This window comes from Triticum dicoccoides, chromosome 2B (genome assembly GCF_002162155.2).
Source record: "Triticum dicoccoides isolate Atlit2015 ecotype Zavitan chromosome 2B, WEW_v2.0, whole genome shotgun sequence".
Taxonomy (NCBI): domain Eukaryota; kingdom Viridiplantae; phylum Streptophyta; class Magnoliopsida; order Poales; family Poaceae; genus Triticum; species Triticum dicoccoides.
Window position 1 is genome coordinate 761,340,102 of NC_041383.1, and position 10,741 is coordinate 761,350,842.

The following is a 10,741-nucleotide window of genomic DNA, read 5'->3' on the forward strand; positions in this document are numbered from 1 at the left end:
AGATACATGTTTGATTACTACCTTGGTATGCATGGTTGAACTTCTGCTTTTTAAATTTCCAACATTCTTGAAACTAGTGTTCATTCATGGTTGTACTGCCTATCTAGACATAGTTGGACTTCTGAGATACATGTTTGATTACTGCCTTGGTATGCATGGTTGAACTTCTGCTTTTTAAATTTCCAACATTCTTGAAACTAGTGTTCATACATGGTTGTACTACCTATGTAGACATAGTTGGACTTCTGAGATACATGTTTGATTACTGCCTTGGTATGCATGGTTGAACTTCTGCTTTTGAAATTTCCAACATTCTTGAGACTAGTGTTCATACATGGTTGTACTGCCTATGTAGACATAGTTGGACTTCTGAAATGTACTGCGTGTGTAGGCATTATTGGATTTTTTGGTGTAGTTTTGTGTATCTGATTGTTCTGCCTTTTTTCCTTGTCATTGTCTCTTTTTCCAGTACCAGCTTGTGGTACTAACTGGAACTTCTGCTACTGTCTTCTGTATTTCTGCTTCGATGTTCTTTTCATTTGTTCTGTGACGTGTTGATTTTTGTTTTCATATATGCAGTGGAAGACACAGGTTGAGGTTGTGTTCTTTAGGGTCATCGAACGCCCTGTTCTTACTATGCCTCGTGCCGCCGGCCTAGGTAGTGGAAGTTCTCCGAGATTTGAATTCTCGCGGGATGTTAACACTGGTGCCCCCCCTGTAGATCCAGGAGGTTCTTCTGCCCGTGTGAGTGCTGCAGGTGGTGTTTCTTCCGATAGTTTGTTCAATGCTGCGAATATTTCCCTTTCTAGGATTGATGGACTTCTGGAAACTGTTTGTGGAGACATGGCCTGTGTTCCGACAACGGTTGAGCGCCTTAGTCATGTGGACGGTATTCTTCCTCCCGGCCACGGTTTTGATTCTGAGTCTTCAAAGGAGATATTGTCGATTGAAGCTAAATATCTTGCTGAGCTTCGTGAGAGAACTTCCCACCTCCAGGCTAGTTTTGTGATGTTCAAGGAAATGTAGGACGCCCGATGCAAGCCTTTTGAAGATGAGGCGAGTGTTGTTGTGAGAGAGATTCAGAGGCAGGATCCCGTTCATTTGGGTCGTGAAGGAGGCCATGTGGAGCGTACCGAAGAGGTTTGTTTATGTTGGCTTTTGATATTTCTTTTTGCACTAGTGTTCATTGTTAGCTTTGAGTTATTACTGTTATGTAGTTACAGGGTGACCTTCTCTATTTATAGGACCTGAACTTCAAGTGCTTCAGCACTTGAACTTCTATGATTTTTGATGACTGGCCCTTTTTTGTTACTTTTTGTATCAAATGGTAGTTTGGTATGTTATCTGCTGTGTTTACTATATTTGGACTTCCATGATGTATCAGTTGTTATAGCCGACCTTCTCTGATTATGTAACGTGAACTTCTGCTGATTAGGTATTTGTTTTCTACATGAATATTTTCTAGTCTTTTTTTCTTTTTTGGTAGTAGTGTGTTCCTAGGTGACCTTCTCTATTTATAAGACATGAACTTCAAGTGCTTCTGCACTTCAACTTTTATGACTTTTGATGACTTTCCCTTTTTGTCTTCTTTTTGCATCTTAATGGTAGTTTGATATCTGGTCTGCTATGTTTACTGTATTTGGACTTCCATTATGTGCCAGTTGTGATACCTGACCTTCTTTGATTATGTAACATGAACTTTTTGCTTATTAGGTATTTGTTTTCTGCATGCTTATTTTTTCTTGGCTGTTGATGATGGTGCTGGGGGTAGGGAGGATGTTTTACCTGTGCATGAAGATGATCATGTGCATGAAGTTGCCCCTGTGCATGATCCTTGCCCCTCTAGTGATGTATTAGTTGATGAGGTTCATGGCAGTGAAAATAAGGTACCATTTTTTCTTGTCCATTTGTCTTGTTACCCCTGAGACATACTTGCTGCCCCTGTGCATGAGGTCCAGTCAGCCCTTTGTAATGACTTTTTGTTTCTTTTTTGGAGCAGCAGAATGATGATGTTAGTGTTGCTCCAGAGAAGGCTGCAGACATGTCCGTCTCAGGCACGGGCTGCTCCAAACTGGAGACATTATTTTGGAGAAAGATCATGTTGAGTCTGCTGTACAAACTGGTGGTAGTACTGCTGCAAGCCCGGAGAAGTATCCTGTAGCAGAGCCATCTATTGATGTTGATGCTGTACAAACTGGTGGTAGTACTGCTGCAAGCCTGGAGAAGTCTCCTGCAGCAGATCCATCAGTTGATGTTGATGCTGCACAGGCACAACCAAATGTTTTTATTGTTTCAGATTCTCTGGTTGCTACAACTGCTGCTAGTGTCCTTCCCGATGACGCTGCAATGCCTACTGAAGACGATGATGAAGATACCGAAAGCGATAGCTATGGAGAGGAGGTTGTTCATTCCAGTGTTGCCACTGGTCTAGGCAAGGATCCATGAAGAGAGGAGCATGCTTCTCTCTTCTTTCCCCATCCCCTCCCATCTTTGTTGTTTGGTTTTAGTCCATGATATCCCCTGTGAACTGCCTGCGTGATCTAAGTTGAACTTCTTGTTTTGTTGCTTGTCGTGTGGGTTGTAAAGAATGTTAAGTGAGCCTATTTTTCTATGTGGGTGGATGTTTGTAATGCACGTGTTGTGATGTCTATGATGTTGTGGTTTTATCCTTTCTGATGTAGCAGTTGAGATGTGTTTATGTTTTTGAATGTTTGTGCTTGAATGTTGGTCTTAATTTATACTATCGTGAATCTATGTGCTTTGAGTGTTGCTGTTAATTGCTATTTTCTTTTTGGTGAGCAGATAGCGACCTTGCTGTCGTCCGAAAGAAGGTTGATGACTTTTATTACAACGTAACTAGGCTTAGGAATGATCGTTCCAAGAGGTGAGTGCAGCTGCTCAATTTTTTACATCATCCATGTGCCCCTGTGATTTGCCTGTGGTTTCTTACCTGAACTTCCCAACTATATGTACCTGAACTTCTTGTTTTTTACTTATCTGTTGTTGAACTTCTGGCCTCTTTTATGTACTTGTACTGCCTGTTTGTGATATAGCTGAATTTCTGTGCTTACATGTGTTATGAACTCCCTGAGTTTTCTGAGGCTGAACTTCTTTTACTTTCTGTTCGCTTGTTTTAGATCAATGATTATGTTCCAAAACAAGGAGTGTGAAGCTTCTATTGAAGATGTCGCAATATCTTTTGGTCCACGCGGAATGCTTCGGTCAAATGTGGCTGAGTGTGCACTCTACTGTCTACGTGCGACGTACCAGGGATCAGACAAACTCATCCTGCCGTATTGGGTTTGTGTAAGTCAACCATACAGTGATTTCTTTTCCGTTTTTTTCCTTGCCATCTTTTTAGCTAAAACTTGTCTGTCTCTTTTTTGTATTTTTTTCATATGTTGGTGTTGCCTGCATTATTATAGGACAAGATTTTCAGAGGTCAACTTGATTCCCGTGTGAGGAAGTACTTCATGGCGAGTGGTCCAGATAGCATGGATGCACATGATTCGGTATGCAATATCTTGTTATTTGCCTCTGTATTAGTTTTGCAGTGCGATCCACTGTGTTAATATTTGTTTTTTTTCTTTTGTACAATTCTGATATTAATTCTCATTTTTTTAACGATTCGTGTGTTTATGATTGTTCAGGTTGTTTTCCCTACTTTTGACCCTCCTTAGGTTCCTGCTTCCATGGGTGGTGTCGGTCATTGGGTGTCGGTATTCCTTGACCTGAAGAATTCAAGGTTCCAGCTTCTTGATTTCTACTATGGACCAAAAGATGAATGTGCGGTACTCCTGTTTCGGCGGATGACCGACAACATCAAGAGGCTTTGGAAGGATGCCAGCAACGACAGTGAGACACCCTTCAGTCCAGTTAGCATCGACAAATTCCCTCTAGATTGGATTGATGTCCCCAGCAACAAAACAAGTATGATTTCCACTTTTTCTCTTTTATCACATCTGTTTAACTGTAGTTGTACTTAAGCTACGACGTGTTTAATTCGTTGGCTTTCTTTTTTTGTTCTAACACTATTCTTTTACTACGTTTGATGGCAGTATCGACTGCGGATTCTTCATGCTTACGAATGTTAATTCGTATCATGACTGGATGCTTGCAAATTATTCCCATGAGAATATCGCTGATATCAGGAAGACGTGGCTGTACTCAATCGCTTCTTCTAACCTGTTTGAGACAGACTTCCAATCTTTGTTTGCCTACTACGCATGTAAGTATTTTGGAAGTTGGGCTGCTTACCTGCACTGCATCTTTTATTCTACCTGAACTTCATATTTTTTTTCTCTCAAACTTGGACTTCTGCTTGAGATCTCGCTGGGCTGCTTGTTTCGGAAGGAGAGGAGCATTTTCTTTGTACATGAACTTCCATTGCTTAATTTATGTCCTTCCATTGCTTAATTTATGTCCTTCCATTTCTAATTGTACTTTCAGAGATGATGCCTTTCTTTGGTTTTTGTTAGCTGTAGTTGAACGATTTCGAGTTCATCGGTTTATCTTGAACTGTGCCTCTTGTTGTGCCTGAACTTCATTTAGTTTTTTACTGCAACTAATTTTTTTAGGTCAACTTGAGTAGTAATTATGTCATCTTTTATTAGTTGGACTGCACATTGTGATGGCCCTGAACTTCAGTTGTTTTTTAATGGTGATGTTTTCTTTTCTATTTTTCCTTGACAGTGGATCCATTGCAGTTGACCGATTACCACTACTCATTCCTCGGGTCACAGGAATACCAGCCTAGGGAGGAACAGATGAGTACAGCTCCGATAGAAAATGATAGACCTCGGACCCTCATTCCTTCCAAGTTGGGGGAGCAGGTTGGTGGTATTCATGGTACTCCAAAAACGCCATGCTACAGGAATGCTGATGGAGTGGAAGCAGCCGAAGCAGAAGTGATTTCGTCCGATGATGATTTTGAGAAGATTGCTTGCCCGAAGAATGCTAAACGTGCTGCTGGAACTGTTGCTAGTAGATGTGGGAAGAATGTTGTGATGACCAGGAGGAAACCGGCAGTTGAGTCTGGGAACATAACTACCTCCAAGCGAGCATCAAGATTGCCTTTGAAGTGGCGTTCTCCTGTCGCTCCCCTAAAAAAATACAGTTACCCTCATCTATCCGAGGCCTGGAAGGTGAAACAGTATGTGTTGAGTAAAGACGGTATGGAGAAGTATTCTGGGTGAGTTACCCTCTTTCCGTCGTTCCATTGCCTTGGAGCTGTAGTGTCTGAACTTATGTTGTTGTATTGTCTGAACTGCCGTTGTTGTAGTATATGAACTCCTGTTTTATGTCTCCTCTTGCCTTTTTGAGTTATGGTGACTGTACTTCTGTTTTGTTGTTGTATCTGAACTTCTAATATATTTTTTTACCATCCTTTTGTATTTCTGCAGGACAAGCTACCGCATGTTTACCATCCCTGGGAATGTGATTGACCTCACAGGAGATTTCCTTTATAGGCTTTTCGGTGATGGGCAGCAGATGGAAGGAGACATAATGGATTATCTCATAACTTTGTGGAAGGATAACCCGAAGACCTCTGAGATATTCTCTAATCCTGACAGGGTTGTACTTAGTCCCTACTTCATACAGGTTTTAGTTCTTTGCACCCCTATCTCCTTTTTTTTGCCTTAGCTTTGTTGTAGCGGCATCTGTGAGGTGTTTTAATTGTGTTTTGGTGAATGCACAGTACTGCCTGGAGTATGATTTCTACGCCGCAACAGTTCCAAAGTTCGATGCAAAAAAATCGGCTAAACTCCTCCCAATGTTTGTTCGCAAGGAAGAAGACCTTCTTAACGCAAAGCTGGTTAGTTTTTCATAAATCCTTGCTTTTTTCTTAATTTCATGTGCATCCTTTTGCTGAGGTTGTCAATAAGTTTTTGTTCATGCCGTTTCTTCAGTACATATGCTTCATAGTTTGTGTTCACCGGTCCTTTCATTCTTGGCAGGTTTTATTGATTCTATTCAAGCCAATTGGCACAATGGCGCACTACAGTGTGTATGTGGTGAATAGATATCGTGGGAGCATTGACATCCTTGATTCACTTTCTTACAATGATATGGAAACGTCGCGAACGAGTTTCCACGGGGACTGCCAAAATATCGTGAGTGTTTCTTAGCCTGATCCTCCTTTCACATTCTCTTGTTTGACACGGAGATTATTATGCCTTGTGTTGAAAAAATATGTTGTTGTCTCTATTTTGGTAATACTGCTTGAACTGATTATCATTTAGAAGTTGAACTTCTGCTAGTTTGTTTAGGTGGATCTTATGCGAGTGTCGCTTTTTATGTACCTGAACTTAACTATTTTGGTTAACATGTTTTAGACTTCATCTAATTTTGTTATTTCCGGCAGATAAAGAGATTTGTTGGGTTGCTCGAGGAGGAGTATGGCAAGGCTGCGTACAAGGCGAGCAAGCAGCCTAACTGGGTGACTATTGCAAAGAGGCTGACTTTCATCGATGTTCCGAAGCAGAAGAGTAATGATTGTGGTTTCTTTGCCGTGAAGTTCAGCTCTTCGTATGACAACGACGAGATTCTTGAAGATTTTGGTGATGTTGAAGTATGTTCTGTCTTTGTTCTTGTCTCATCATCCTTTGATTTTTCTTGTGTGTTTTTGCTGTGACGCTCCTGCTATGGTTTTAGATATGCGTTACTAAACCATCGTTTTCACCTTTCTTTTTGTTTGTAGGCTGCTGCAGATGAATGGAAGGCTGAGTTCATGCACACTCTGATTTTTAGCGAGAAGAATGAAGTCATGCGTTCAGAGCTCCCTAAAGAGATCTAGTCCTTTGGCCCGTGAATTCGAAGCATTAGTTTCATCTGTAGATTTGATTTCGTACAGATTTTTAGGTTTGGCAATGATTTGAACAATTCTGTAAAGATTTCGGTGTAAGAATGTTTTTAGTGATTTGTGTATCTACTATAGGTGAAGCACTACTACTTATGATGTTGTGGACAAATGCATTTGGTGTGAAGAATGATTTGGCTTTGTGAATTTCAATGTACTACGTCGTTTTTCAGTATCCATGTGTTGAATGTTTTTGCCCCAACAGATGTACCTGAACTTCTGCCTCGGTTTTGGTTAAACTGCTTGATTTTTTTGGTGTTGTTTATTATTGGGCCCCCAACATATGATTGTAGACTTGAACTACTACTTTGAGATGTGGCCGGGCTGCTGTTTTCAGATGGAGAGGATATTCTGTGTTGTGTAATGTATTGGTAATTTTCAACCCAACCAATATGTACGCTTTTGCGTAGAATCTATATTTGTTTTTTTGTGTTTTTTCAAGTGGGAATGTATTACTCATGTAAATTTGTGCAGAGATATTGTTGACGTTTCTTTTATCTTTGTCGTCATTGTACATGAACTTCTGCATGTATCCAAGCAGGACTTGACATTTGAACACGTTGTCCTAGGCTAGGCTTGATAACCTTAGTTTATGCGGTGAAACTTTATTTTTTAAGCATATTCTTTTCCTACATCGATTTTACATTCGAGAACTTCTTCTGGTTGCTCTTTCATGGAATACAACACGAGCAGTTCCTCTCATTTCAAACCAGAACTTCTGCAGTAATATTACTTGAACTTCATTCTGTATGTTTTTCATGTTTGTTCTTGCTTGCACTTTCATGCAATACATCACCAGCCAATCTATTCCTGTCATAACATACCAGGACTTCTGCAGTAATATTACTTGGACTTCACAATGTATGTTTTTCATGTTTGTTTTTGCTTGCACTTTCATGCAATACATCACCAGCACATCTATTCCTGGCATAGCATACCAGGACTTCTGCAGTAATATTACTTGAACTTCACAGTGTATGTTTTTCATGTTTGTTTTTTGTTTGCACTTTCATGCAATACATCACCAGCACATATATTCCTGGCATAGCTACCAGGACTTCTTCAGTAATATTACTTGAACTTCACAGTGTATGTTTTTCAATTAAACATTGCTTGCACTTTCATGCAGTACATCACCAGCACATCACTTCCTGCCTTAACATACCAGGACTTCTGCAGTAATATTACTTGAACTTCACAGTGTTTATTACCAGGGGATGATGACATAATGTTCTAATTGTTTTAATTGACCTATTCTAATTGTTCATGAGCCTTGCTCCTCCTAGGCTTTGGCGGTAGAGGTTTTTGCTTGACATGTACCTCTTCCTCTTCATCGTCCTCTTCCTCTTCATCGTCGTCTTCCTCTTCCTCTTCGTCGTCGCATTCCACTTCCTCTTCATCTTCGTCTTCCTCTTCTCCGTCGTTGTCTTCATCTTCGTCTTCCTCTTCATCTTCCACCACCTTCTTGTTGTTGGCTCTAGGTCTTGTTTTCTGTTTCTTCTCTGGTATTTTGCTTGTCTTTTCAGCATCTGTGCGCGTCGGGCATGTTCTTGCATTATGTGGTTCATACTCCTTGCGTATGCTACAAAGCCTGCTGCTTGCTTTCCATGGGTGTGGTCCCTTCTTTTGTTCCATAACTTTGGGCTGCTGTTTCTGAGATTTTGGTTGCTTGACCTCCTTAGCACTGTTTCCTTCCAAGAGTGTTGGACAGGTTAGCTTGTTGTGTCCTGCAACCTGGTTGCACACACTGCATTTCCTGTGTCCAAGTGGCACTCCGTTCTCATCGTGGACGATGACTCTTCCTGCTGGTGGTGCCTTTATTTGAGCTCTCTTGTCACTTTTCTTTGCTGCAGTAATTTTCTACCTACCCTTTATTTCAGAATACAACGGCAATTTCATCGTCTCTTGTTGTTGCTGCTCCATTGACTGGCCATCACCCTGTTTGTATTGGCTGGCTTCAGCGGCGGCGTTGAGCATTTCAGCTGCATAATAATGAAGGTCATCTTCAATTGCAGCGTCCTCTTCAGCCATCCTTTCGTCAGCATCCGCTTGATTTGCTGAATGTATTGCATCAAGCTCTACCACAAGCCTCTTGAGAACATAGTATGCTCTGTCATATTGCTGGTCACATCTCATCGCTTTCTTGTTAACCATCAAATTCAGCTGCAGGAATATGTCTTGCTTCGATAGCCTTGAGCTGCCATCCGATGCCGTTGTGTTGTAGTCCCTTGTATCAAAAGTTGGTTGTGATCTTGCAGTCCTTGTGTACCGTTTGAGGATATACTTGTTTGGAAAATTGTCAGGCTTGAGGTAGTCAAGTATGTTCATGATGTGAAGGCAGAATAGGCCTGCATTTTTGTGATGAATGCAGAATGCATAGTTTGAGAGCCAGCAATGAGTTTCATAAATTTTGATATGATACTACCAGTCTAGCTATTTAATGAGGTTCTTTTTTCGCTCACCTGTGTATGTCCAGAGCTGGCATTCACACTCGTATATTTCATTCTCTGGGTCAGCTACAACCTAGAATTCATGCTTTGACCAGGAAAATCTTTCTTCATAATCATTGCCAGGCTTGTTGTGGTAGTACACAAGGTACTTAGTTGGCTCTGCTGTATGCTTTGCGCGGAATAGCGTTGCCTTTCTCATCCGATTTCTCATCTCGGTGTACACGGCTCTCGTGTACTTGATCGACATGTCTTCCTCGTAGCCGTAAGTTGTTTTTGGCACAAGATTGGTCTGCACATGTCAAAAAGTGAGATATTAGTCGAAGCAGAGTCATGGGTTTCATTTTTTAAAAATTCAAAGTGCACATGTTTGAATGTAAAACAGAACATGATGGGGGTGTTTTGTACTTGTCATCATACCATGCTGGTCATTGTTTGCTCGTTCTCCTTCTGCATCCGAGTTTGCATGCAAGCATTGACCCGCCTAGCAAACTTGTGTAGGTTCTGGGTCCCCTTGACAAAACCTTTCTTTAGCACGTGGTTCATCCTCTCGCTTCATTGTGTGGAAGTCATTCTAGCACAGAAAATGTTCTTGTAATATGCTGAAATCCACATCTTCCTATCACTCCAGAGCTGCATCATCATCTGGTCATTCTCCAGGTTGTACTTGTGCACGAGTTTAGCCCAGGCATCTTCAAACTCCGTTGGCATCAGCGGCCAGTTTAATATAGCTGTGAACTCCTCTTTGAATGTTTTATACTTTTTGTACAACAACACGAGGTATTCCATGTACTTCTTCATGATGTGCCAACGGCATAGCTTGTGGACGGTGTTTGGAAATGATTGTGGTATAGCTTTCGCCATCGATGGACATTGGTCTGCATGAATTAAAAAAATGAAACTTGATTCTTCTTTTGTACTGATGGTGAACTTATGTTGTACAAATACTTGAACTTCACATGCAGCAGTATGGTATCTAAGAATGTCACATATACTTTTTCTTTACAGCAGTGTTGCTGAACTTCTGAGGTATCAGTGCTTGAACTTCACAGTTAGTAGTAGGACAAACTAGTAGTGTCACAATCAAAAAATTTCTTAAAGCATTGTTGCTGAACTTTGGTGGTGGCAGTGCTTGAACTTCACATAAATAACTATATTTTTTCTGAACATGTTACATGTTTTTTTCTTTACATCTATCTGTCATTGAACTTCTATGATTCCTCCACTTGAACTTCACATTCATGACCAGTTTTTTCTAAACATGTGACAGATAATTTTGCTTTCTTCAACTGTTAGTTGGACTTATGTGCTAACAGTGGTTGAACTGCATGCTGTATATTATTTTCAGATAAAACCAAATATACCCAAAACAGACCTATGCACTAAAAAGAGGATGAAACTTGAGGAGTTTTTTATTTGAACTCACCTGTTAGAA